Source organism: Lampetra planeri, chromosome 3 (genome assembly GCF_965212315.1).
Source record: "Lampetra planeri chromosome 3, kcLamPlan1.2.h2, whole genome shotgun sequence".
In the NCBI taxonomy this organism is placed as follows: Eukaryota; Metazoa; Chordata; class Hyperoartia; order Petromyzontiformes; family Petromyzontidae; genus Lampetra; species Lampetra planeri.
The window spans coordinates 8,433,445-8,458,150 of record NC_136109.1 but is presented as its reverse complement, the minus strand read 5'-3'; the positions used below and the strand labels follow the sequence as shown (position 1 = coordinate 8,458,150).

At 41.0% G+C, this 24,706-nt stretch overlaps 1 long non-coding RNA gene across 3 annotated transcripts; it reads right to left on the bottom strand.

Annotated features, from left to right (window-relative positions):
• Positions 1–3,737: 3,737 nt before the first annotated feature.
• Positions 3,738–24,223, bottom strand: LOC144717338 (uncharacterized). Of its 3 annotated transcripts, none has more exons than XR_013585071.1 (6): positions 23,972–24,223; positions 16,368–16,443; positions 15,825–15,959; positions 11,293–11,403; positions 7,879–7,974; positions 3,738–5,398 (listed from the first exon to the last, which is right to left on the bottom strand). It is a non-coding gene; the product is annotated as an uncharacterized LOC144717338 (long non-coding RNA). The 3 variants fall into 3 exon arrangements; XR_013585072.1 differs by lacking the exon at positions 23,972–24,223 and adding an exon at positions 21,531–21,964 and having other exon boundaries at positions 15,808–15,959; XR_013585070.1 differs by lacking the exon at positions 23,972–24,223 and adding an exon at positions 21,531–21,959.
• Positions 24,224–24,706: the final 483 nt, after the last annotated feature.

Sequence of the window (24,706 nt, the reverse complement as noted above, 5' to 3'; positions counted from 1 at the left end):
CATCAACCAATTTACATTTGGGAGTAATATTGTCTTGTAACATGTGTTTAAGCAGAACACTTGGGGGTGGTTTATACTTTCAGAGTCTCATCAGCAGTGTCGTCAGTTAAACAAATGCCAGACAGCCAGATATTGTAGACAAGAGCTATCTACAAACATCGTTTCAACTTGTCAGTGCCGCACTAAATTTGCTTTGCTGTAGGAATCTGCTTCATAAAATAAATATGCACGATGCCTGATGGATCAAAGTATATATGATGTTTAACATGCTGTGGTGGGCAACAGGGGACAATGTAGCAAGATTCGTTGTTGCCCTGTGAATCTATGCAATCCCTCTTCAGCAACCCCCACTCACTAAAGTAGTACAATTTAGCAAAATAACACTCACGATCCATATGTATAAATGTATGTTGAACTTTTTTCGCATTGTACATAGCCAACCGTGCTAATCAGAGTTGCACGGGATAAACAATAAACTTAGCACAAAAATCAGTTCTAAAGAAATTAGTTTTCAATCTCGATGTTAACACGCATAGATCCAGTGGCTTTGTAATATCGAAAGGAAGAACATTCCAGACAGCCGCACAAGCATATCTGAAAGCTCGTGATGCAGTGACCTATTTGTTCGATGGCTCGCTAAAAGCCACTGTGAGGATGACCGGAGTTTGTGTGATGGTTTATGCTCCTTGGCGAGATCAGCAAGATATTGTGGTTCATTTGTGGCAAGCGCTTTGTGTGTAATGAGTGTGACCTTATAATGTATTCGTTCGGCAACTGGAAGCCAATGCAGCTCGGCGAGCACTGGACAAACAAGGTCGGATCTTGCAGTACCCGTCACGACACATGCCAAATAACTGTGTACACGCTGCATCTTCATTAGGCAATTCACGTTGAAAGAATCATTACATAAAAAATATTAAACCCAACAAAACAATTTATAGAAAAGTATATTGATTAGAAAAATAACTTCTCATTTCCAGCTGCTTGGTGGGGTGGCGACACAACACCCCTAGTGGAGGAACCGCGCATGACTTAAATGATATCTACCCCTGAAAGGTGGATACAACAAAAGTATTAGCTCTATGCTTCTAACCGTGATGGAAAACACTTGTGACTCTCATAAAGATGATGCGCCTGAGTCCACTTCTGCCCAGCAACAACCGACGCCAATGCGCCCTCTATCACGTTCTCTCTGCTCATCCCTTAACTCAGCGGGCCCTTGTACCACATTTCATTCATACAACACAATGGGTTGGACCCGTTACATTCATAATTACATATTTAATACTAATTCACAAAATAAACAGCTATAGAGTAGTGAATGCAACTTCACTCCAGACATCCATGGAACTGACAGGGTCAGCATGTGGTCATCGTGCTTGCTGTCACTGCTACTAATTCGTGGTCAAAGGCTGTATCACGTTATTTGCCTGATGTCAGGTTTCAGAGACTGAGATGTTATTATTTCTGGGGGTTACTTTTCCATATATCGTGTTTCAAATATATGAATAATAATCACAAACTGGTAACACATATTGCTTAATTCCCATATAAAAGTAAGATATTTTATATACAATAACAATTGCTGATAGAGAATAGATGCCTTGCCAGTTGACCAACGACCCAGCAATTTTCAGGGCTGCTTTCAAGACCAAAGGCTCAGACACATTAATATAACTTTGCATCAATCAAGGATGCATGCAGTGTAGACGTACACGACACAATGTAGAAAATTATGCTGAGTTAATCTGCAACACAAAATGTGGAAATTGTGCCTTGTCGCAGCATATGAGAAAGGGATCCACAGGAAGTTAATCGGCCCAGAAACGATATTGTGTAGAGTGGCACCGTCGCACTGATGTGTGGGTCTTCAGTGCAACTGATTTGCACAATGTGGAAATACAGTGCAACTATAGTTATTTGTAACTGTCTTATCTATGCAGTTAGACCTATTTGTCATTCTTACCTTCAAATTGGCAGTTTCATTATCTGCAATTGTGCTGAATATAAGAGGGTGGGTGGACCAGCAGATGGGTGAAAAACTTTTATATTATCTGTGATATCCACATATATTTGGAAAGCCATGGACTTGTGCTGCAGACCAATTACAGTCCAAAGCAAGAGAACATTGGGCCATTCAGAAGTTGCAAATAGTACCCCGTCATATACTGCAAATGTTACTGGCTGGCAAGGCTCAGCTTGTCCATTGGGGTTAAATGGGTGTCTTTGATAATCAGATAATTGGAAAAAAACTATTTGGATGTTGAAACATCTGAAGACGGAATTACTACGTTTGGAGAAGTATCTTTTATGTAACATATTTTCTTACCTTTATTTTTTTAGATAGAAAGGTTATCAGTGCATGTGGTAGAGAAAACAAAAGTGTTAATTGACATAACTTTCTAAGACTTTTCTAAGAGGAGCTGCATGGCAATTTTATTTTGTTGATTATTTTCCATGGATACATTATTCAAACTGCTGCATATCAATCTGTTATCATTGTGAACAGGCTCAATTGTGAGTTTCCCATCCCACACCCATAGAGCAACATGCAGGGGTTCAGAGAAGTGAGCATAAAATGTGTGTAGATGCTCATTGCTGTCAGCATTGTAAAATAACAGAACTCGTTTGCCAAAGTCCAAGACAACACCGATTCTGCGAGGATGTTCACCCACTTCGAGCTCCGTACTCTGCTGGTCGTGCCAGGCCTTGTATTTCTTTTCGTATTTCCATAAACACCAGGACCTGCTGTTAAATCCCATCAGGCATGCACTGTCTGGTTGTTTACGTAGAATACTCTGGTAAGAGACACCAACACGGAGGTTTTCCACGTCCCCCACATTCACCACCCAGAAGTGGCATCCTTCAGAGAAACTCTCAGAGGACAGCACCTGTGACCAGTATTTGAACCGATCTGGGTGTTCGGGTTTTTCTGGAGGGCTCTTGTTCCATACCGCTGTCTTGCCATCATCTGAGATGTTAAGTTCTTTATGTGCCGTGTTTGGATTAAGAGTTGGAGAGCATTTGACTGCAATGAAACCAGTGAAACATGTCAACAGACATTCACAACCAGAGTTCAGTTAATCTATCCCCGATGTATAACGCCTCGTATTCAGCAAAAAAAAATGTATATGGAAGCATGGGTGATATTATATTATCATATTGCAATTTAAACTATTACTTAATGTGTCTGTACGTAACAATGCGATTGCCTCCGTTTTTATGTAAAAACAAGTTTTAAAATACTTATTTTACCTGTAATGTATATTAAAACCATACCTAACAGAAAATTACGTGACTTAAAATGTAACCTATGCAAAAAGTTATTTTCATCCTTTCGTATTGATATCCATGATTAACGAAGAAAAGTCTCGCAGTGAGGCTCAGTTGCCCATCAGATCCCACATACCAGCAGAGTCAAGCAGGGTCTGCAGCTGCGTTTGCTTGTTCTGTCCTGCACGGATCATCTCCAGGAGCCCCTGGCACTTCTTCTCACCCTCAGTAATAAAGTATTTCAGTATAAAGATTGCACGTGCTGAGATGTCAGTAATTTCGTAAGCCTTCCAGTACACAAATATGTCAATCGTATATTTTTTATCCATCTCGTACAAGAAATAGAACGTGTTTTCAGAGATGGATTTATACACTTCTTGCAACAACTCATGGAATTGCCTCCAAACTTCAGCATCACTGGACTTCATTATCTTCTCAATGAGCATTCGTGGTTCCTATCCACATGGGAAAGAAGCCGCAATGGTCATTTGTGTTCATGCTCTATGGTTGTAGATTCTACTTTTGTATAATTTTCCATCATTCCTCCAGAGTTGCTAAAATGGAGTGCTTACATATTGGGTGTGTCTTCATGAAACATGAACATTTATGTTCCGGGATAAATTTCCCTGTCAGAGTAAACTGGAATTTCCTCTAATAGTTTAGGAACACCCAAAGCATTCACTGACTTTGCAAAAATTTATCGGATCTTACCACCACTGACTATAAATCTCCATTTGATATTAATTTCTCTAGTGCCACTATTAATTGTATGCACATATTTGTCTACAGCAAGCTGACATACTTATAGTGGTTCTGACTAGAGCTGGGATAGATAATTTTTAGTAATAGGTTTTTACCCTTTCAACTGGTACAAAAACTGACACCTTTATACAAGGCATCATGTTTGCAATAACCACAACACAAGCAGTCAAAATGCAAACAAAAAGAAAACAACTCTGATGATAATGATATGCACTGTCCTTGATGTTGATTGTGTGCAAAGACAGCGCACTATCAGTTGATAATGACAGTTGATAATGACAGTGCATATCATTATCATCATCAGAGTTTTTTTTGCATTTTGACTGCTTGTGTTGTGGAAAGGGTAAAACCCTATTACTATATATTGCCACTGGTAAAGGAGGTCTCATAGTAGATAATTTTTGTTAGATAGTACTCTGCCAGTTATTGGATTTATTACAATATGAATCGGATAACGCAAACAAAAGTTGTTAAAAAGACTAGATGACGCCAAAAGGCGCACAACTCAAAGACAATGCACCATCAGAGTATGAGAGCTCGGGGTAAGCATTTACACCATTGGAACCTCATTTGCCAGTAGAAAAATATGATCATTGGTTTTTTACCCTTTTATCTGGCAAAAAAACTGACACCCCGAGCTCTCATACTCTGATGGTGCATTGTCTTTGAGTGTTGCGCCTTTTGGCGTCATCCGGTCCAACACCATGTGAGACTAGGCTCTAAGGAAAGCTGTCTCGGGTGTGGACCAATCAACTTCAAGGACAGTGCATATATTATCAGAGTTGTGTTTTTTGTTTGCATTACGACTGCAGGTATTGTGGTCTATGCAAACATGACTCCTTGTTAAAAAAAGGTGTCAGTTTTGTTGCCAGATAAAAGAGTAAAAAACCATTTATCATACAGTGGAGTGCTGAACAGTGAAAAAAGAGCAAGAGAGAGTAAAAAGAAGAGATGAATAAAATTGAATAAAAATCCATGGCAGAGGGACAATCAACAGTGACCCCCACAAGTACAATAGGGTAACATACAGACTACTGAGATTTCTAGGACCAGCAGAGACCCAGTGAAGTCTTGAAAAACATGAAGGGAAATATAACGGCCAGCTTTGGCTAACCATTCTAACACCTAACCCAACCACCACAAACCACAACCCACAAGACCATACCACCACACCAAAAGTAGCGGTAAGATAGTTCTGGGATAGTCTATACACCACAATTAGACAGTGGTAAGTTCCACAAAAGTACATACGTTCCTGTGATGCAATGTTATGGCAGCCAGGCCCCAGCAGATGCTGCTTAACTTACCTCAAGGACATCATTTTGCACTTCCACACTTAGAAGAAGCAAAGCCTCACTTGTTTCTGTACAAGAAGACAGCATGATTCATGTCCACTCAGTAGCATCTACTAGAAGCATTGCTAATGATGCTTTGTGCTGTACTGTAATGGCTATTACTATAATGGGAGTGTGTCTTCAAGTGAACCTGCTCTCTTTGGCAGTAAACTACAAACATGATAAAATGATTGCAAAGCATGTGAGCATGGTAGCAGTACAGGTGTGGGATTATATGATGGTGTTATCAGTTATTAGATGTCCACTGAAACAATTGTACAGCAATTACTTTTTTTATATATGAATTAACCTATTGTGTATGATGCAAGTTCTTTTTAGCAACCATATTTTGCGACTAAAACATACTGTGTCTGATATCTTGACTAATATTTATTTTAGTTAGATTTTGTGTTTAAACGTTAGTAATGTGGAACATCTCCAAGGTAATGTGTCAAGTGTTTCATGAAGATGGAATTCTGGTCCTAAATGTGTAGCAGATGTTTGGATGACATTATCAATGTACATTACATTGTAGAGTAACACATTTTCTTTCTTTGGGTAGAAGCTGATCAGCAACATTTACGTCGAGGCTGCTGAACCAGTGAACGGCGGCAGAAATAGCCTGATGATTATCGGAAATTCTACCAGGGCATTATAAAAGGGGGTAGTGCCAGACTCTTTGCTCCAAGGTTTGAGATTTGTGTCTGCAATCACACTGTGTGCTATTCTTAAATTTTAAGTGCAGAATATAGCCACATCTGCCATTCGATGTTCTGATTCAGTTAAATACAAAAACAATTGCAGGGCAAATTTGCCAAATTGTAATTGTAAGTTATTTCTGTGGACTCGGTGATTCCACGCTTGTTAGGGACTTTGGCATTGATAGCAGGTGACTCTCCCGGGACGCAAAGTTGAATGAGGGCACTTTGAGAGCTTATATTCGATCTCAAAGTGGTTTGCATGATTTTAATCGAGACTTTGTGAGGTTCTGAAGATCCTCTTGAATTGGTAAGTTTGGCGTGGCCATAAAGCATGTAGTTGTGCGATGTTTTTGTGTCTTTTAAATATTTAGGAGGATGTCTGGTGACATTTTGTTGACATCAGTTACGTTGATGAGTAGTGTGAAGCACGAACAAGGAAAATATTGAAACAAATCAACACAATACAATCTATATATATAAAAGTAAAAAATTGTGTGTGGGTTTGTGGCGGGGTTTGTTTGTGGGTTTGTATGTGGGTTTGTGTGTGGTTGCGTGCTTGGCTCTCCAACGGTGGGGTTTTAGGTTAAAAAAAGAAAATAGCCAGATACCACGCCATAAGCCCCACCGTGAGCAAGCACTATTCCTTTTTCACATCCGTCAACTTTAAATTAGTTTAATTAGCGATTTAGTGCAATTTGTGCGCTTCCCTGCTATTTATTTATTTATTACGCGTGCACGACCATACCAACTCACGCGCCTTTGGTGGGGGGGACGGCCCGTGCCAAGTCGCACGCCTTCAGTGGGAGTGAAGGGGACATTTTATTTCGCGTTAAAAATGCTATAAAAATACACTAAACGCTGACGTTAATTGTTCACTGTGTGATGTCCCCCCACTCCGATGCGTGCAGTTATTACTACTATATACAGTCGCTAGATGCTACCACTATAGGCCATAGATATTACTGCAGAGCGGCCAGGGAGATCGTAGCTGGGGGAGGCAGGGGTAGCAGCCCAGCCCCAGCCTGCCAAGGTGCCACCTCGGCAATCTAGGCGAGGCCGGAGGCTCTACACGGGACTAGGCCTCACCACGCCACTCTATCAGGTGAGTGCTTTGTGCTATACAGTCGATAAATATTGCTATAGAGTCAGCATGTACTACTGTAGTGATAGCAGGTACCACCACAGTCGGTATGCACTGCTGTAATGATAGCAGGTACCACCACAGTCAGTATGCACTGCTGTAATCATAGCAGCTACCACAGTCGGTATACATTGCTGTAATCATAGCAGGTACCACCACAGTATGTACTGCTGCAGTGAAAAAGGTACTACCACAGTATGCACTGCTGTAATCATAGCAGGTACCACCACAGTATGCACTGTTGCAATAATAGCAGGTACCACCACAGTCAGTACGCACTGCTGTTAGATTTTTAAGAGTAGTTTTGAAATATTTTTAAGACCCGTGCAACGTTGGGCACTTTCCGCTAGTTATTATATATAAACTTAGTTGTGTTTATATGGAGATTCATCACATTAATAATTGTAGACTAGAAACTTAAGTCAAGATTTTGCATTATTCAAATGCTGCTCAATAACATTGTAATAAGCAGAATTACCGCACAGCCTTATCTTGGACATTGCAATTTTCCTTCAGGTTTTCATGATGTGTACTGGGAAGTCTTCCAATTAATCTACAGCCATGATTTGTTATCGAATGAATCACAGTTGGGCCACTCATGGATTAATCGGAAACATTGGTCTCTTTACTAAACAATGCATATTACATAAATTGCTCTGTTTCTTACCAAATGGGTATAAGCATTTCTTCTTTCGATAAATCAATGAGACCATCACCAGAAGAATGAAGGTCCCAATTCCAGCAATAATTGTGACGTTTATTTCTGCAGGTAGCAATGGCAGATAACATCAAACATTCAGCATGCATATTTATTGACATATACAATTAAATGGCAAGACTTGTACATCACCATCTAAAATAATGTTACATCGACACCAGTGCCTATGCTTTTACGTCAGTGCATCAACCAATTTACATTTGGGAGTAATATTGTCTTGTAACATGTGTTTAAGCAGAACACTTGGGGGTGGTTTATACTTTCAGAGTCTCATCAGCAGTGTCGTCAGTTAAACAAATGCCAGACAGCCAGATATTGTAGACAAGAGCTATCTACAAACATCGTTTCAACTTGTCAGTGCCGCACTAAATTTGCTTTGCTGTAGGAATCTGCTTCATAAAGTAAATATGCACGATGCCTGATGGATCAAAGTATATATGATGTTTAACATGCTGTGGTGGGCAACAGGGGACAATGTAGCAAGATTCGTTGTTGCCCTGTGAATCTATGCAATCCCTCTTCAGCAACCCCCACTCACTAAAGTAGTACAATTTAGCAAAATAACACTCACGATCCATATGTATAAATGTATGTTGAACTTTTTTCGCATTGTACATAGCCAACCGTGCTAATCAGAGTTGCACGGGATAAACAATAAACTTAGCACAAAAATCAGTTCTAAAGAAATTAGTTTTCAATCTCGATGTTAACACGCATAGATCCAGTGGCTTTGTAATATCGAAAGGAAGAACATTCCAGACAGCCGCACAAGCATATCTGAAAGCTCGTGATGCAGTGACCTATTTGTTCGATGGCTCGCTAAAAGCCACTGTGAGGATGACCGGAGTTTGTGTGATGGTTTATGCTCCTTGGCGAGATCAGCAAGATATTGTGGTTCATTTGTGGCAAGCACTTTGTGTGTAATGAGTGTGACCTTATAATGTATTCGTTCGGCAACTGGAAGCCAATGCAGCTCGGCGAGCACTGGACAAACAAGGTCGGATCTTGCAGTACCCGTCACGACACATGCCAAATAACTGTGTACACGCTGCAGCTTGGTAATATTTTTGCGAGACGTCTCGTAGAGTAGTGAGTTACAATAATCGAGCCTTGTCAATACTATGGTACACGCCACCGTGTTGGCTATGTCACGACTCAATCGTGGTCGAATGTGTCGTAGAGCCCAGATCTGAAAATTTTACAGGACCTCATCTATCAGTGAATTGACAAGAACATTTGTACTGTACAAGATAATTATGGTTTCGCTTTTTGATTTCATACAATCCACAAACAAATACAAAAACATATTTTTACAATTGTGCAAAAACTCAGAAAAACCTGATTTTAACTCCAGTGGGATCTTCAGAGTGGTGCCTTGCAGTGTGAAAAACACTGTATTTGATTTTTCAGATGGTACGGTCAAGTAATTTAATTTGTATGTATGTAGCCATAATATTCGGAATGTTTGTTTTACTCGCGCTGAGCTGTTTTGAGAAACTGCATGATTTGTATAAAATTAGTATCACCTCCAAACCATCCACCTGCAACCATTTGCGCTTGGGATATACAATCCATAATCTCGGCTATGCTGGCTCATTATTATGACATAAACATAGCATTAGCACTTTGTAAGAAAATCAACCAGTTTAATACTTGAAGCACAGTAGATTGACATAGGAATGGGGGTGCAAAGGTGGTGCAGTGGTTTGCGCAATGGCCCATGACCCTGGCAATGTGAGTTTGTTACCAGCCACGGCTAGCATCACTGGCATCTGAACTGGTCCTGCCCAGATCCTCCCCTCTTCACCAACTCACACGAACCAGCGTGGAGACGTACAGTCAAACAATACACACAACTGAAACGGCATGGTCGGGTCTTTATCTAACACCCGTTTGACAAAGGGCTTTACTAAATTGCTGTCTTTAAGTAAATATTCAGAAATTCTGATCGCAAAAGATAGTCGCGTGTTATAAAATAAATAATGTCTTGACATCTTTGTCTAGGTTGATGTACCATTTTCCACCTGTTGTCATTCTGAATAATTGTCCTCTGATTCTTTCTCTTTCCTCTATCTGAATGAATAGCAACTTACAAATCTAGGTCTAAGTTAATTATGTATGAAAAGCCTTCAGTTGATGGGTGGTAGGTTTCTTTAAAGCATGTTTTGCATTTTTGGAGGTCAATGGGTCAACGGTTCACTATATGATCTACGTTTCTGCAATTGCACGCCATGGTCTTCAATTTCTACTTGTGAAAGTAGTAGTGCTGATCCACCATGATTTACATTCTTCTGCTTTAATGTAAACTACTATTTTTAAGGAAGATGAAATATCTTTTTAGTGGGATCAGCAATCCGATGCTTCTTAATCATATTAGTGTTCACACAAATCTTTCGCCATTTCTCTGATGTGCTGAAGCTCAAATATAAAGACTTTGACTTGCACGATCTCAAGCAGTAGTTTAATATATTTCTTGAGCTTCTTAGATGGGCAGGTTAGGATTGATTAAATACAGCTGTATTCATGGACATTTATTTGCTGTTTGCAGACATCTATAAGAGACATGTTCAAAGAGCCAGAGTAAAATAGTTAACTTTATTTTGCTGGTGACAATCCTCATTGTGATGTTTAAGATGTTTGTTGATGTGGTACCTCTCAGCCCAAAGAAGAGCAGAGTGTTGTGTACAGTATACTTGTATGTGCATGTCTGATTCACAACTAGTGTGATATCAGTCAGTACAACTCAGTATAACCGCGTCATTGACAGTCGTTTTTATATCCAGAATTGCATGTGACAACAATGGCATGGGTCAACTTGTGCAGTGGAAAAGTAACTCATGCCACTTGAGAATCACCACGCTGCCATGGCATGGCCCCAGCATGGCTCGAATGTGCAAATATAGAACAGGTATAAGAGTAATGTGTAGTGTAAGCACATCTGCTCTCCAACTAGCGTCTGTAAGTTTCTGGATAAGGTTTACATTTTTTCATCAATCTTCAATGGTAGATCTGGTTTCGATCAATAGTACCCCCAAAATATTTTAGAAATGGCTGATTCTAGACTTCCTTGCTGCAAATAGACATTTGGTTCAGCAATTACTAGCTAATTGTTCCAATGGAATGATCTAGCCATGGTCTTGTATGGAGTTGCCAATGTCTGAAATATTCACGGTAAGGTCCTTGGTGAAGGAATATCTATTTTAGACTTCACAGGTGTAGTAAGGGAATCATAATCTGTGTGTATACATTTCACCGATATTCTTTACCATTTGCAAGTTTGTGAATTTCCTGATGCCAATCGCTATTAATTGAATATCTTGGTATCAGAGACTATAGAGACGTACTGTATATGACATTTCTCACCTGTGTTTGATGTAACTCCACAAGGCTGTGAAGGATGATGCCGACTGTCTCCATCCTTACACTTACACACAGTGTCACTTGTGACAGTACAGTCCTGTTGAACATCTTCATCTACACAGCAGAGAACAAAAGGAAACGTAGTTTAATTCCAGTACTCTACTGTTTGTTTTATGTACAAAACTTGTTGGTCTTGGCGATATATATCCCAAGTAGCTATAACTTTAGCATACTGTACATAAAAAATGTGATAATACGATGGAACATATATTATCTTTGATACCTGTGGAGAACAGGGTAATTGATAAACGAATGTTTGTTGTTTTAACTTGCTGATCCGCCCCTCCAGGACGTCTGTGAAAAGCAGCTTCATAGCTCATTGGATTCCTTCAGTGTAAATGAAGATTCTGATTCTAATGTATGAATGAGAGGCGTTATTCTTTGATCATTATAATCAGAGTGGGTCACATTTACCTGTAGCGGGGCATTTGAGAATGCATGCCTCACCGCAAGTCAACCCAAACAATAATCACAATTCTAATATATACGAGATGAGGTGAGTTTATCTCATTTCGTCTCACCTGTAGAGGTTCTTCTAGATGAGGGACTAATGTGATGGCAGTTTAAGAAACTTTGGATGTTGCCTCTCATATTTAATGTTGCACAGTATACTTTTTGGGTCTTTCGGTAAAGGCACGTTAGGGGAAAACATAGAAAATGAAAACAAGTAAACCCGTAAAAACAAAGTTTTTCACTATAAATCCTTTATATGCGTGGCGGCTAGAGTCCTCTCGTCCTCTGGCTTGAGATGGCTGCCACCTATGGGTCAGATGATTGTCTGCCACCATTAAGCAATTGGTAATTAAATATTTAATTTGTTTTCCCTAAACAGTGTAAAATTTTGGAATTTTTTTTTCACGAAAATTAATTGTCACACACAACGAGTCTGTGTGGAAAATGTCAGCTTGATTGGATCACGGGAAGTGGGATAAAAAACGAGCGAAAGATTTGCACGGTCCTAAGCAAGCAAGCGAACTTAATATAAAGAATTAAAAAATATATTCGCCTGTGGAGGACGCGGGGATCGATCCCGCGACCTTTGGCATGGGAAGCGAGGGCGCTACCAACTGCGCTACTCCGCAACGGCCTGTGGAGGGGTTACGCTCTGGGCTCTTACACTGTGACGTTCAGCCAAAGCCATGAATGAGTTCTATTTGAATATATGTAAAATACATTTTTTTTGCCTAAAAAGTGTAAAAATTTGGGAATTTTTTTTCATGAACATTAATTGTCTCGCACAACGAGTCTGTGTGGAAAATGTCAGCTCGATTGGATCACGGGAAGTGGGTTAAAAAACGACCGAAAGATTTGCACGGTCATAAGCAAGCAAGCACGCAAGCAAGCAAGCAAGCACGCAAGCAAGCGAACTTAATTTAAAGGATTTAATAACTAAATAAATTTTCTATTTTTATTTTTTTATTTTCAACTATGTGACTTTACCGAAAGAACCAAAGAGTATGGATCCTTGCAGTCACGAAACCTTCTAATCTAGAATGTTGCACAGTACTCAATTTGTATCACCTGGCGATGTGTGAATGATAATAAATACAAAACTAATTTATCCGCGTGACTTTGCTTGTAATCTGCCATGGACCCTCTTGACTGTGTAATTGTGGATATTTTCAGAGTTTTTAATAACCAGGATATTTTAATCTCAACTCTAAAGTAGGAAGTACTAGAGTTTCCAGTGACGTCATTTTTGTGTAGTTTTTTTATTTCACGCGGACAACTTCTTTTTCTCCTGTGTGACTTTTTGATTGAACAGAACTCCTCACGTTCAACACCCCATAACTCCGTCGTATCTCTCCCACTTGCGCTGCTCACCTGCTCTCTCTCTCCTAGCCTCTCTACTGCTAGCCTGCCTGCTACGCTCTGCTCACTTCGCTCTCTCCGCTGCTGGCCTACCACTACACACTCTGATAGCTTCCCACCATACGCTCTGCTAGCCTCTCCACTTCTAGCCAATTACTAGCTTCCCACCGTACACTCTGCTAGCTTCTCCACTGCTAGCCTTCCGCTATATGCTCTGCTAGCTTCTCTACTGCTAGCCTTCCATTATACTCTGCAAGCTTCTCTACTGCTGGTATTCGCGCACTCACATTTAGGATTCCGCTAGCTTCTCTACTGCTAGCCTTTCTACCCTCGCCTCTCCAACCTCGCCCTTGCCTCCAGTGGGGGTTCAGCCATCACCGCTGGAGACGGCGAGGTGTGGCGAGCAGGGCCTTGGACTTCCCTTGTCTTTCCTCTTGTTTTCACTCCAACCAACTCAATTCTCTCCTCACACGCTCCCGTATTTATCCCCCTCCTCATTAACTCCTCTCTAATTAAGCTGGCGACCTCCCGTCGCCTCACGCCCTTGGCTTCCGCCGCTATCGCCTCAATCTCCCGTCAACCTGGCGCCTGTTCCGCGCCTGCATTTGTAGCCAGTCAATCACTGCGATGCATCTTAATTGGCCATCTCCTTTCCGTTGCTTTCTCTCGCAGCACCTGTTAGCCCTGATGCGACCTCACCCTCACTGTCCGTAACTAGCACATGCGTGCACACCGTTTGCACCCCCCTCCCCCCGCCTTACTTGACTACATTTATATATGATTTCTCTCTGAAGGTTCCTGTGCGTGTGTTAATCCTTTTTTTTAACAGTTTCATTTCAGCTTTTCGCATTACGAAAGTATGTTTTCTGTTAGGGGCCTTCCATAAATGACGTCACGCGATTTTGGCCGATTTTTGACCCCCCTCCCCCCCCCCCTCGTCACACGGCATCACAAAAAGTCAGACCCCCCTCAAATATGACGTCACAAAACTCTGTCTCCCCCCCTAAAACCATATTTCAATTTTGAAAATAAAACATGCTTCAAATCACTTTGAACTATTGTCATTGTAGTGCGTATTTAATGTGGCGCTGCACTCTGATGTTGTAGGAGAAAACATGTATTAAAAAGGAGGCGTTGGAAAGCTGAAATTTAGCATAAAATTTACTTGAAAATATTCATCGTCTAACTAAAACTGCAGATGTTCAGACTATTATATTGAAATTCTCTTAGAATTATCAAATATTAAAAGTAATTATAACTATTAAAAAAATACTTGAAACTTTGTAGTAGAACAAAACAAAACGGAGAGTACAATTATAACAATCACATATGCATTCCACAGAATGAAAAGCCCTGGTAGAATCATTAGAATCAAAATGTTTAATAGCAATCATTCCAAAAATTTACAAAATTGATGCTTCTCTATTCTACCTACGTGACTTTACCGAAAGACCCATAAGAGTATGTATTCCTGCAGCCACGAAAGCTTCAAATCAAGATTGTTTTTAAAAATTTTATTCGAAACTATCAAGCGTTTTTAATATAACGTCTGCATTATATTTTTATTTGCACTTCCTCTTCCTGACGAAGTATTATTCTCTAAAAGTGTGACGTAGTTTGACTTCCGGTTCTTATGTTTAATATTAAATATAAGCTATACTATAAATAAAAGGTGACCTTAATAAATTGAAATAATCAAAAAGTTAATCATGAAAATTAATAAAAATTAGTCTTGTTAAAACAATTCTATATAAGTAGGACGTGTTGTTTATGTTTAAAGTTGTGCATTTTGATGTGATGTCACATTTCTCAAACCCCCTCCCCCCTCGTCACACATCATCACAAATGTCTGACCCCCCTCCCCCCCCCAGGTGCGTGACATCATTTATGGACGGCCCCTTATTAAACCATCCTACATTTCCAACGTATGATACATTTTCTCTTTGTGTATGTGCCTTTTCAAGTGCTGCAACTTCTGGAGCCAAATGGTGTGAAACCCGACTCGCCATCTTGTCCTCACCTGCTGACTGCGGTCTGCGAACCTGTAGTGCAACCGGGATGTACCGATTCAAATTGTCTGCGCCATCATCATCCTCCTCTTTTTCTTCCAAGCAGCTCAATATCGTCATAGCCATATTCTTTAAGCTATTTAAGACGGAGGCCCTTTTTTTATGTAGCAACAAGATGGATACCGCCTTACTCAAGCTGAGATAAATTAAGATCAGCTAAAGGATTGGGGCCCACGGGAGGAAAGTGGGGATTCTTCTGTTCAATCTGCCCATGTTTTCAGCATCGACCCCAGCCTCTTGTGCAGTAAAGCGAGTCCCGTTTGGAGTGCTGCGACCCAATGAAATAACCTGAGAATATTTTCACTCAGTCGGCCTTTGACTTCATGGATGGAACCTTGGGTGCAGCCTATCAATCAAAATGAATTCAATCAACCTGGGATTTCATAGACCTTTATCTTATTCTCACAATGTTTTCTACACCACAACCCACTGTATAACTATTTGCATGGTGATACAACTCACTTTCTCATCAATCTGGTCACATGAGTTTGTTTAACTTAACATAGAGTTAATTATTAACCTTTGATGCATGCATCTCCACACTCAGACGAATTCTATATACACACATGAAACCTACTCATGTAGAACTCTTACAGAGAACATTGCAGGTGCTGCACTTTTTGCATTCAGGATCACGGTTTGCAACATCCATGTAGTCCTTCCCTGGCGAGCAAGGTGAGCAGAGAGAATCGCCGTCATCAGAATAGCAGTCGCGAAACAAGCTGGTTCCTGTTAAATGGACAAGTTTAAATAATAACGGGGTCAAAAACTATTTTTGGTTGATTTTACTTAACATTTCCGGATTTTTTATAATGTAAACAAGGTATTTGATGTGGATGCTTCTCTAATTGATAACAAGTTTCTACAAAGAATAATATTCATTCCAAAATTTTATTTTTATCACATCGCTGAGTTACTAAACAGCTGACTTAATGTAACCTTGCCCACCGATGATGGTGATCAACTTTATCCTACCCAGCTATATTCGAGACATGATCTGTTACAAGCATTGCCATAATTGTATGTGTAATTTTCCTTCCAGACCGAATTATCAATTGCTATTGTCTATATGCAAACCACACATTCTACAAACTAACGTTTGACCACAAAACAGTAGATACTGTTTTGCTTGGTTACCTGCACGACAGAAGTGGCAGCAAAACCCTTTCGCCGCTCTGTATTGCCTTTTTTCTTCACATTCATTATTCTCAACCTGAACATGATTAAAGTAGAACAAGAGTCAGGGAACAGGTATGTGTATACAACAATGACTCATCAATAATGCATGTGTAGTGACTAAATTTCGATTTAAAGCTTTCGTGACTGCAGGGATTCATCTTGGTTCTTTCGGTAAAGTCACGTAGAATGGAACTAATAAAATAATAAAAATAAAACGATTAAATAATTCTCACGACGTTTCGGCCACAACGCAAGCAGCCATCCTCAGGTGGAGAACAGGTCTGTCGAGAGGACAGAGTCTGAATGACACACCCCAGGCTTGGAGCGACTATTTAAGCTGGGATGGAGGGGCGAAGAGCGCTTTGACAAACGAATTTGCATATCATTAGGAATTTAGCATATTTATGAGAAATGCAGATATGCGATTAGTACTACTTGTAAAACCTCCTACGCATTTCAAAATTCTCACGACGTTTCGACTGCAACACAAGCAATCATCATCAGGTGTGAAATCCACGGCAATAAGATTTGAAAAAAGTGGCGGTTTTTCCTAACGTCAGCACCACGGACAGCGATTTGGCAGTTGGCCAGATGGACGAGTCCATCTATGTTCTAAAAAGAGGAGGGGGAGCAGAAAATGGAATGTGGTCTGAAAGTCACCGTAAGCGTCAACACAATCAATTAAGACCAGAAATGGTTTATTAAATCCTTCCAATAATTGCTAAGCCAGAATCCATCTTCTCGGTAGAAATTGTCTCTGTGTTTATATATGTGAATATCCTCATGAACGAACCTCTCGTGATAGCCAGATGGCTTGCAAAGAACCTCTGTCTTGGAGAAATCAATGTCATGTGAGCCCACTGAATTATAACAGTGATCTGCCACGGCCGAGGTGTTGGTCCTTCCGTGTTTAGGTCTGCTTTGTGCTCACGGATGCGGTCAGAGACATGTCGTTTGGTTTTTCCAATGTAACTACTACCACAGAGGCAACTCAGTTTGTACTGTATGTCCGGAATAACATTTTACAGACGGAACCAGATCACGGATTTTATGTAATGTGTTGAATCGGACCTGAATCTTGTGTTTATTCAAGATTTTGGAGAACTTTTTTGTGATCCCCGCAATGTAGGGTAAGGTGATAGTTTTGAATGGCTCCTCAAGAGGGTCCTTCTTCATGGTTGGAGTGATGGCTTTGCGGATTGTGTAGTCGAAGTAACCATTAGCCTTAAGAGCTTGGTGTACGTGCTTGAGTTCACTGGCAATGTGTTCCTGGTCAGAGATGCATTGGGCTCTATGGTGCAAAGTCTTGATTAGGGAATTCTTCTGGGATGGATGGTGGTGGGAATCCGGTTTCAGGTAAGCATCCGTATGGGTAGCTTTCCTGTAGACAGAGTGGCTCATTGAACCATCAGGTCTCTTTTGTATTAGGACATCCAAAAGAGGTAGCTTGCCATCTTTTTCAACTTCCATGGTAAATCTGATGGCTGGGTGTATGGAATTGATGTGGTCGAGGAATTGGTCTAGAGCAGGCCGGCCATGTGGCCAGATGACAAAAGTGTCATCCACGTACCTCTTCCATAAGGTTGGGCGCAAAGTGGCAGTCTGGATGGCTTCAGTCTCAAATTTCTCCATGAAAACGTTGGCTACAACCGGAGATAGGGGGAGCCCATTGGGGTGCCCTCAGTTTGTAAAAAGTTCCATTCCAAGTGAAGTATGTATTGGTTAAACAGTGTCTCACCAAGGGGGGTACCTCAGTGTTCAGTCCTTGATGAACCAAGTCTTCAATGATTAAGATGGTGTCAGGTACAGGAACTTTGGTGAATAAGGAAACTACATCAAAACTGACAAGCAGGTCGTCTGGGGACAGGGAAATACCCTTGATTGTCAATACCAGGTGAGTAGAGTTTAGTACCATAGAGGTGTTTTTTCCAGTGAAAGGACGCAGGATTTCAGACAAAAAACGAGCAAGTTTGTAGGTGGGGGAGTTGATAGTGGAGAAGGGTTGTATAGGACCAACTGTTTACTGATCTCAACTATGCTGATGATGCAGTTCCTTTTTACAGAGCACCCAGCATCACAGCTCATGGCACTGACAAGTGTTGACCAGGCAAATATTACTATGGGCCTTCATACTTCCTGGACAAAAGCTAAACCTCATATCGTGGGTTGTAGCTCTGCAGCTTAAAGTTAATGCTGCAGATATTACCATGAGCCAACTATTGTTAACGATGTTGTTGATCATATTGATATTGATGTTCACGGTGATTTGAAGATGTTGCTAACAATGATATATCATTGCATTATGCAACATGTTAATATATTATACAAATCGAATTAAGTGTAACAGGACATTATTTCCTTTTAGATGTGTATACAGTAATACATATGTTAACCACTCTTCTGGGAACGAAGATCTTTTACAACGAAGTCGGCGATAGAGGGACCCTTTACCGCTCAATTAAAATAAATACTTATATATATTCTGAAATCATAAAAAGCAATTCAAAAGAGTGAAATTTAAAACGCGCCCTCTCCGGCTCGCCATAGCTCGAGGTCCCCGTGTTGATAAAATAAAATAGTTTTTTTTACAGTCACAAAAATGACTTCATTACCCCCACATTATGTAATCCAAACGACCATCTAACGCAGGGGTCGGCAATCTGCGGCTATGGAGCGGCATGCGGCTCTTTGGCTGCCCTCTCGCGGGCAGCCGTTTGCTGAAAAAAACTGAAATCTTAAACATAATTTAATGTAAAGAAAAAATACGACGGAATGAGTCACGATGGATTGTCTTGGTGACAACAAAATGTACAGTACTGTGAAAGCATAATTAAGGTGGGACAAAAACTAAATAGATGCAGTTTATTCCATCGCATTCTGTTTAAGTCGGAATTTCTCATCTGCTGTATACCTACTATGTTTGCGTATAAGTAGCTCTGCGTTTTATGCGGCTCTCACACTATTTTGGTCAAGGACAAATACAAAAATAATGGCTCTTCTTTTTCCTTGAAAAGTTGCTGATACCTGATCGAATAGAAGTTGCCTTACTGGGCAAAAAGTACAAAGTAAATCCCTCTCTTTGGAAACGAAAATGCAGATCATAAGGAGGGTAGAGGCGGTAGAGATGACATTGAAGTGGTGCGTTCGTTCGGGTTAGTGCAGTCCACCTTAAAGATATTTTAAAGCCAAAAAGATAAAGTACAGGCTACTGTGCGGCCATGTAATCCTATTGTACCGCCTTCTCTGAAGTATTGGAACGCACCCCAATATCTCCTATGCTTTATACCTCTGGTAACAAAGTTACTGATAACGAAGTGACGTCATTAAACTCATTTTCTTCATTAACCGAGATATTACTCTGTGTGAATTATTATTTTACGTTTTCTAAGCCGCACCAGTTTCAATTAAGGGCTTCAGAGTGCTGTACAGAAAAACATATCTCTAGTTTATTTACCACATCATAGGAAATAAGTAGGTTTTTAGTTTCTTTAGAAATGGGAGAATTTCAGCAGTCAGGTATAGTAGGGTTTCAGGCAGAGCGTTCCAAATCTGAGGGCCAACGACCAAAAAAATCCTAAACTCCAAAAGTTTTTTGCCGAAAGCGTGGCTGTGTGAGGAGCTCAAACTCAAATATTGAGGCAGTTGTTGAAGGAATGCTTTGTGAATTAAGCACAATAATATTATTGGACTTTCCCACAATTTCTATCCCAACACACGTGATGTACAGTTGTGCTTGACAGATTTTCTGTCTTGACAATCGTAAATGAACTCATATACTTCCATTGTCAATAGATTTGCTGCTTCTTCTTGTAAGGGTGTGCGACAGCCTGCTATGTAGCAGTCATATACAAACGCAATGCTATCGTAATGTTTGTGATATAGTTTTGTTGGGTTTTAAAGTTAAAAAAAAACCTGAGAATATGAATCATTGCAGTCAAGAAAGCTTCAAATCTAGAATTTAAAGTTAGTCTTATGTTGTTTTTACGTATGTTGTTACATGAGTCATAGAGATTTTATTTCACTATATATTGTTACCTGCCTTATAGGTAACTAGACATCTGTGAAAAAGAGCTTCATATCTTGATATGAAGCTTTCGTGACTGCAGGAATCCATACTCTTTGGTTCTTTCGGTAAAGTCTTTACCGAAAGAGCCAAAGAGTAAGAGCTTCATAGCTCATCGGATTCCTCCAGTATAAATACATATTCAGCTTCTGTTATACAAAGATTTATGTTTTACCCTGCATTGTGATGGTTGCGGAGCCCAAAAAGTTAGGACGACATATTAAGAGTATTCATATTTACAGTGAAAGAGAGGTGTAATGCAATAATATACAATAGTGAATATAGAAATATTTAATTCTTAAATAGTTAAAACATCTGAAACATTATTGGCAAGAAAAAGGCTAGCCGGGACTGAAGGATCAGCCAAAGAGAATGAAATACCTCCCATCGTGTGAGAAAAAGGTTCACAGGAGAGTGAGAAAGAAGGCAGTATTTTTTTCTTGATATATTTAGAGCAGCCCAAAATAAGTTACAACCTCATATTGTCTGAGCGCCACTGAGAAGCAATCGAGAAAAATCACGGGCAGTTGAGAGAGAAAAGACCATAATATAGTTTTTTGGGTAAGATTGTGTAGATATTAACCTGCCACCACCCTACACAGCCAATTAGTAAGGTTTGTCACGTAAACAGAACATTCTAGATCTGGATGTCCGCCTGATGCTAGTTGTAATTACTGGAGAAACGTCGTACTCAGATTGTAAATGTTGTGGATTTGCTCTTCAACACACCGGTGTGCTGTACTAGTAACGGATTGGCATGTTCTGTTTACGTGACAAACCTTACTAATTGGCTGTCGGGTCGTGGCGGGTTTAATGACACATTTCTATTTACGCGATCTAACCCAAAAAACATATATTATGGATGATATTGTTCGCGAAATCCTACGTGTTAAACAGTGAAAAGACCATTTGGGCAGTAGAAGAGAAATAGCGACACTTGTCATCCGGTTGATGTCAATGGTGATCAGAGGCAATGTTTGATAACGAAATAGATTACGAGCAGATGAGAGGTAGAAAGCATCTTCTCGTAGTGGGTATAAACTGTATTACACACTTACCATTGAGATGAATGTAGAAAAGATGATGCCAGAGATCAGCCCCATTGCTGCCACTTGTTTTGGCTGCATCGTTGCAAGCTTCGTATCAAAATTATGTTAATGGAGCACGAACCTAACGATGAATATCGCTGTTATGCAGCGTTGCTTAAGAGAACGTCACTGTAAAATAAAGCGCATACGCCTTGTGGCCGTTGAACATTTGTACAGAAATCCCCAGCTGGACCACCCGTGGCCATGAGTGTAAAACACTTAACTGTTACACATTGTTGCTGTCTATCAAAAGTACAAGTACATGTAGTCTGAGATAAACTTACTCTGCAGGTTTATAGACTAATAGCAATCATTAAACAAGAAACATTGCAACACAGGTTCTGTGCAGCCTCCTCCCACTGTTGCGTGACAAGGTATGAAGCTAAACAAGTGGCTAATCTGGAATTTCAGTACCTGCATGCAAGTACCGTGTTTAATTTGTTAAAAATGTGAGCTGCATACCATGCAAGTCACCTTGTGACATCCCTCTTAAGGCATCTTTTCATGACAAAAACGTATTTTATTGCTTAATTTTCTTAACTTCATGCCCCTACCCCACCACAGATAATATATTCTGAATTTACAATGCCTTCTGAAAATGTTAAAATAGTATTTGTAACGTGTAAATGTGTAGAGGTCATCTGGGGACACGGCCAGAACTGAATGTAGAGATCAGGCAAGGGACAAGGAATGACGCCCAAAGACATGGTGAAAGAAAGGCGCGAAAAGGGGGATTAGGGAATTTGGTGAAAACCCAAAATATAAATATTGGTGGGAAAGGAGAGGAGGTGTTGGAGATGGGCTCGGGACTCCAGGAAGAAGAGGCTGAAGTCAAAAAAGAAGTCTCCGTACCCTGCCCTGCTAGTGTTCCTGTTGGTGTTGAATGGAACAATACAGTTCCCCTACCATTTGCAATAATTCCCCATACACCTGTTTTCCAAATCATACAATTCATTTGGGTTCGCGGTGGAGTTTGTGTTATGGCTTTAGATGCCACCGAAGTGTTTACCAACGCTGAACACTGCTCGCCAACACAAATGGAAGACGATGGTGAACACGACCACAACCGCCTGTCTGGCACAGCGCAATATAATATTTGTTATATTTTTACCAGATGGGCAATTCCGCAAGTAGCAAACATCGCAGTAACAATTCATAGTTTTTACTGTAGTATAATTTTGAAGGTAATTTTCGGTTTATTTGTTTGAAATGCTTATTTGTGGACCAAGCCAATGGTTTAACACAATGGTAATTTTCGATTTGTTTGAAATGCTTATTTGTGGAACAAGCCAATGGTTTAACACAATGGTAATTTTCGATTTATTTGTTTGAAATACTTATTTGTGGAACAAGCCAATGGTTTAACACAATGGCGTGGCTCACAACATCAAAGTTGAGATGTCTGAAGGTACAGTTTATAAAGGTGTTTGTTGACAAGCATGCGTGCAATAAGAGTTCCAGTGTTTAGCTTAAGTCTTCATTTGGGCAAGGGATGAGGAACCTACGACCCAGCCCGCAACTTAATTTGATGCGGCACAAGGCCATATCAGGCCTTCTGCTTGGAAACTGCCCAACAACAATATTTATTGTGACTGTACGCATCCTAGCCACTCTAATTTGGTACTTCAAGGAATTAGTTTCAACCTGGCAAAACTTGTGTTTATATTATTACCACACTCATTCACTTCTGTCCCTTTTTTGTCCCCGTGCAGTTACAGAAGTCGGTATAATCATGGGCAGCCGCAACGTAAATCTTAACTCAGGATCTCTGAGGCACCAGATTACCTGTGATAGTGGCCCTCATCCTGCAGTCTACTGACAAGTGTTTGTGTACGTATACATGCGAGTACATCGAGATATCTCACCATTTGAAGATCTCGGTCAAACAAGCGCCAAACTGCAATCACCCTGTAAGTCCTGGCAAACGTGCATTCTACCCTTGTATAGTGTTTTGCAAGTAACTTGCAATCAAGAGCTCGCCGGTTTCAAACCTTCAGCGTTTGAGTGTAAATAATGAAGACGTTTTTAAATATCCCCTTGGTCCACCCAGCAGTGTAAATGGTTACACAACAGTCAATCGGCAGGTCACATGGGGTGAGCTAAAGCGTGGGACATCTGGTCATCGTGGAAGAGTAATAATACTTGAATGTTTTATAGCCTAATTCATGCTAATAGCATCAAATAACGCTGTACATTAATTATATATATGAGGGACAAATCCCATATCCAGCCAATACCAAGCAAATGAAACCTCTACTACGAAGCAAAAAACATGAAGAATGTTTTTTTTTTAATGAAGAAATGGCACGAAAACAAAGCACAACAAAAGAGCCGGCCAATTTACCCTCTAGAGGAGCTGTCTGCTAGCAGTGGACAAGCAGTTGCGAGGGCTGCCCCTTTACCTCATGTACCTTTACATTATTGGTGGTGAAGGGCGATGCTTGATGTCGTTGGTCAGGAGTGCGAGGTCTCAAACAGCGAGTGTCGCTGTCTCTGTTGTTGCCTCTGCCCCGCGTCGCAGGGGAGGGAGTCGAGGTAAGCGCTTGGGAGGAGAGGGGAGCGGCCGCCTGCGCTGGGAGGAGACGGAGGCGCCACCACCACTCCGTGGCAGCTGAGACAGCAGCAAACAGAGGCCACCCAGCTCGCAGGCAAGGGCCGGGTATCGATGTGTAATGCGGGCGTAAGCGACCTTCCGGATGTGACGTCACGGGGGGTGTGGAGTCATGTGACGTGGGAGGAAGGTTCGGGTCCTTAAGGGGGTAAACCGGAAGGAGAAGTCAGTCGGGTTGTGAATGGAAAAGAGGGAGGCCACGCGGGCGAACGAGAGGAGGGGGGGGGCACCGTCGGCCATCGGGAGCCAACCCCGGGGACAGTAGGGAGCTACTGGGTGGTGTGAAGCTGCAGAGAAGTACAGCCAGTAAGGCTGTGTGTTAGAGGCAGCGGTGTGGCTGCCAGGAGTTGCAGGAGCAACGAAGAGGGAGACAGCACGAGGCTGTCAGAGCTGCGGAGTGACTGAGAGAGAGAAGAGCTGCAGCAAGTACAGCCAGGGGGGCTGTGTGAGAATAACAGCAGCGGAGCTGCTGTGGTGCTACGGGAGCGACAAGGAACAGCAGCGGGGCTGCTGATGGTGACTGGAGCGACATCGG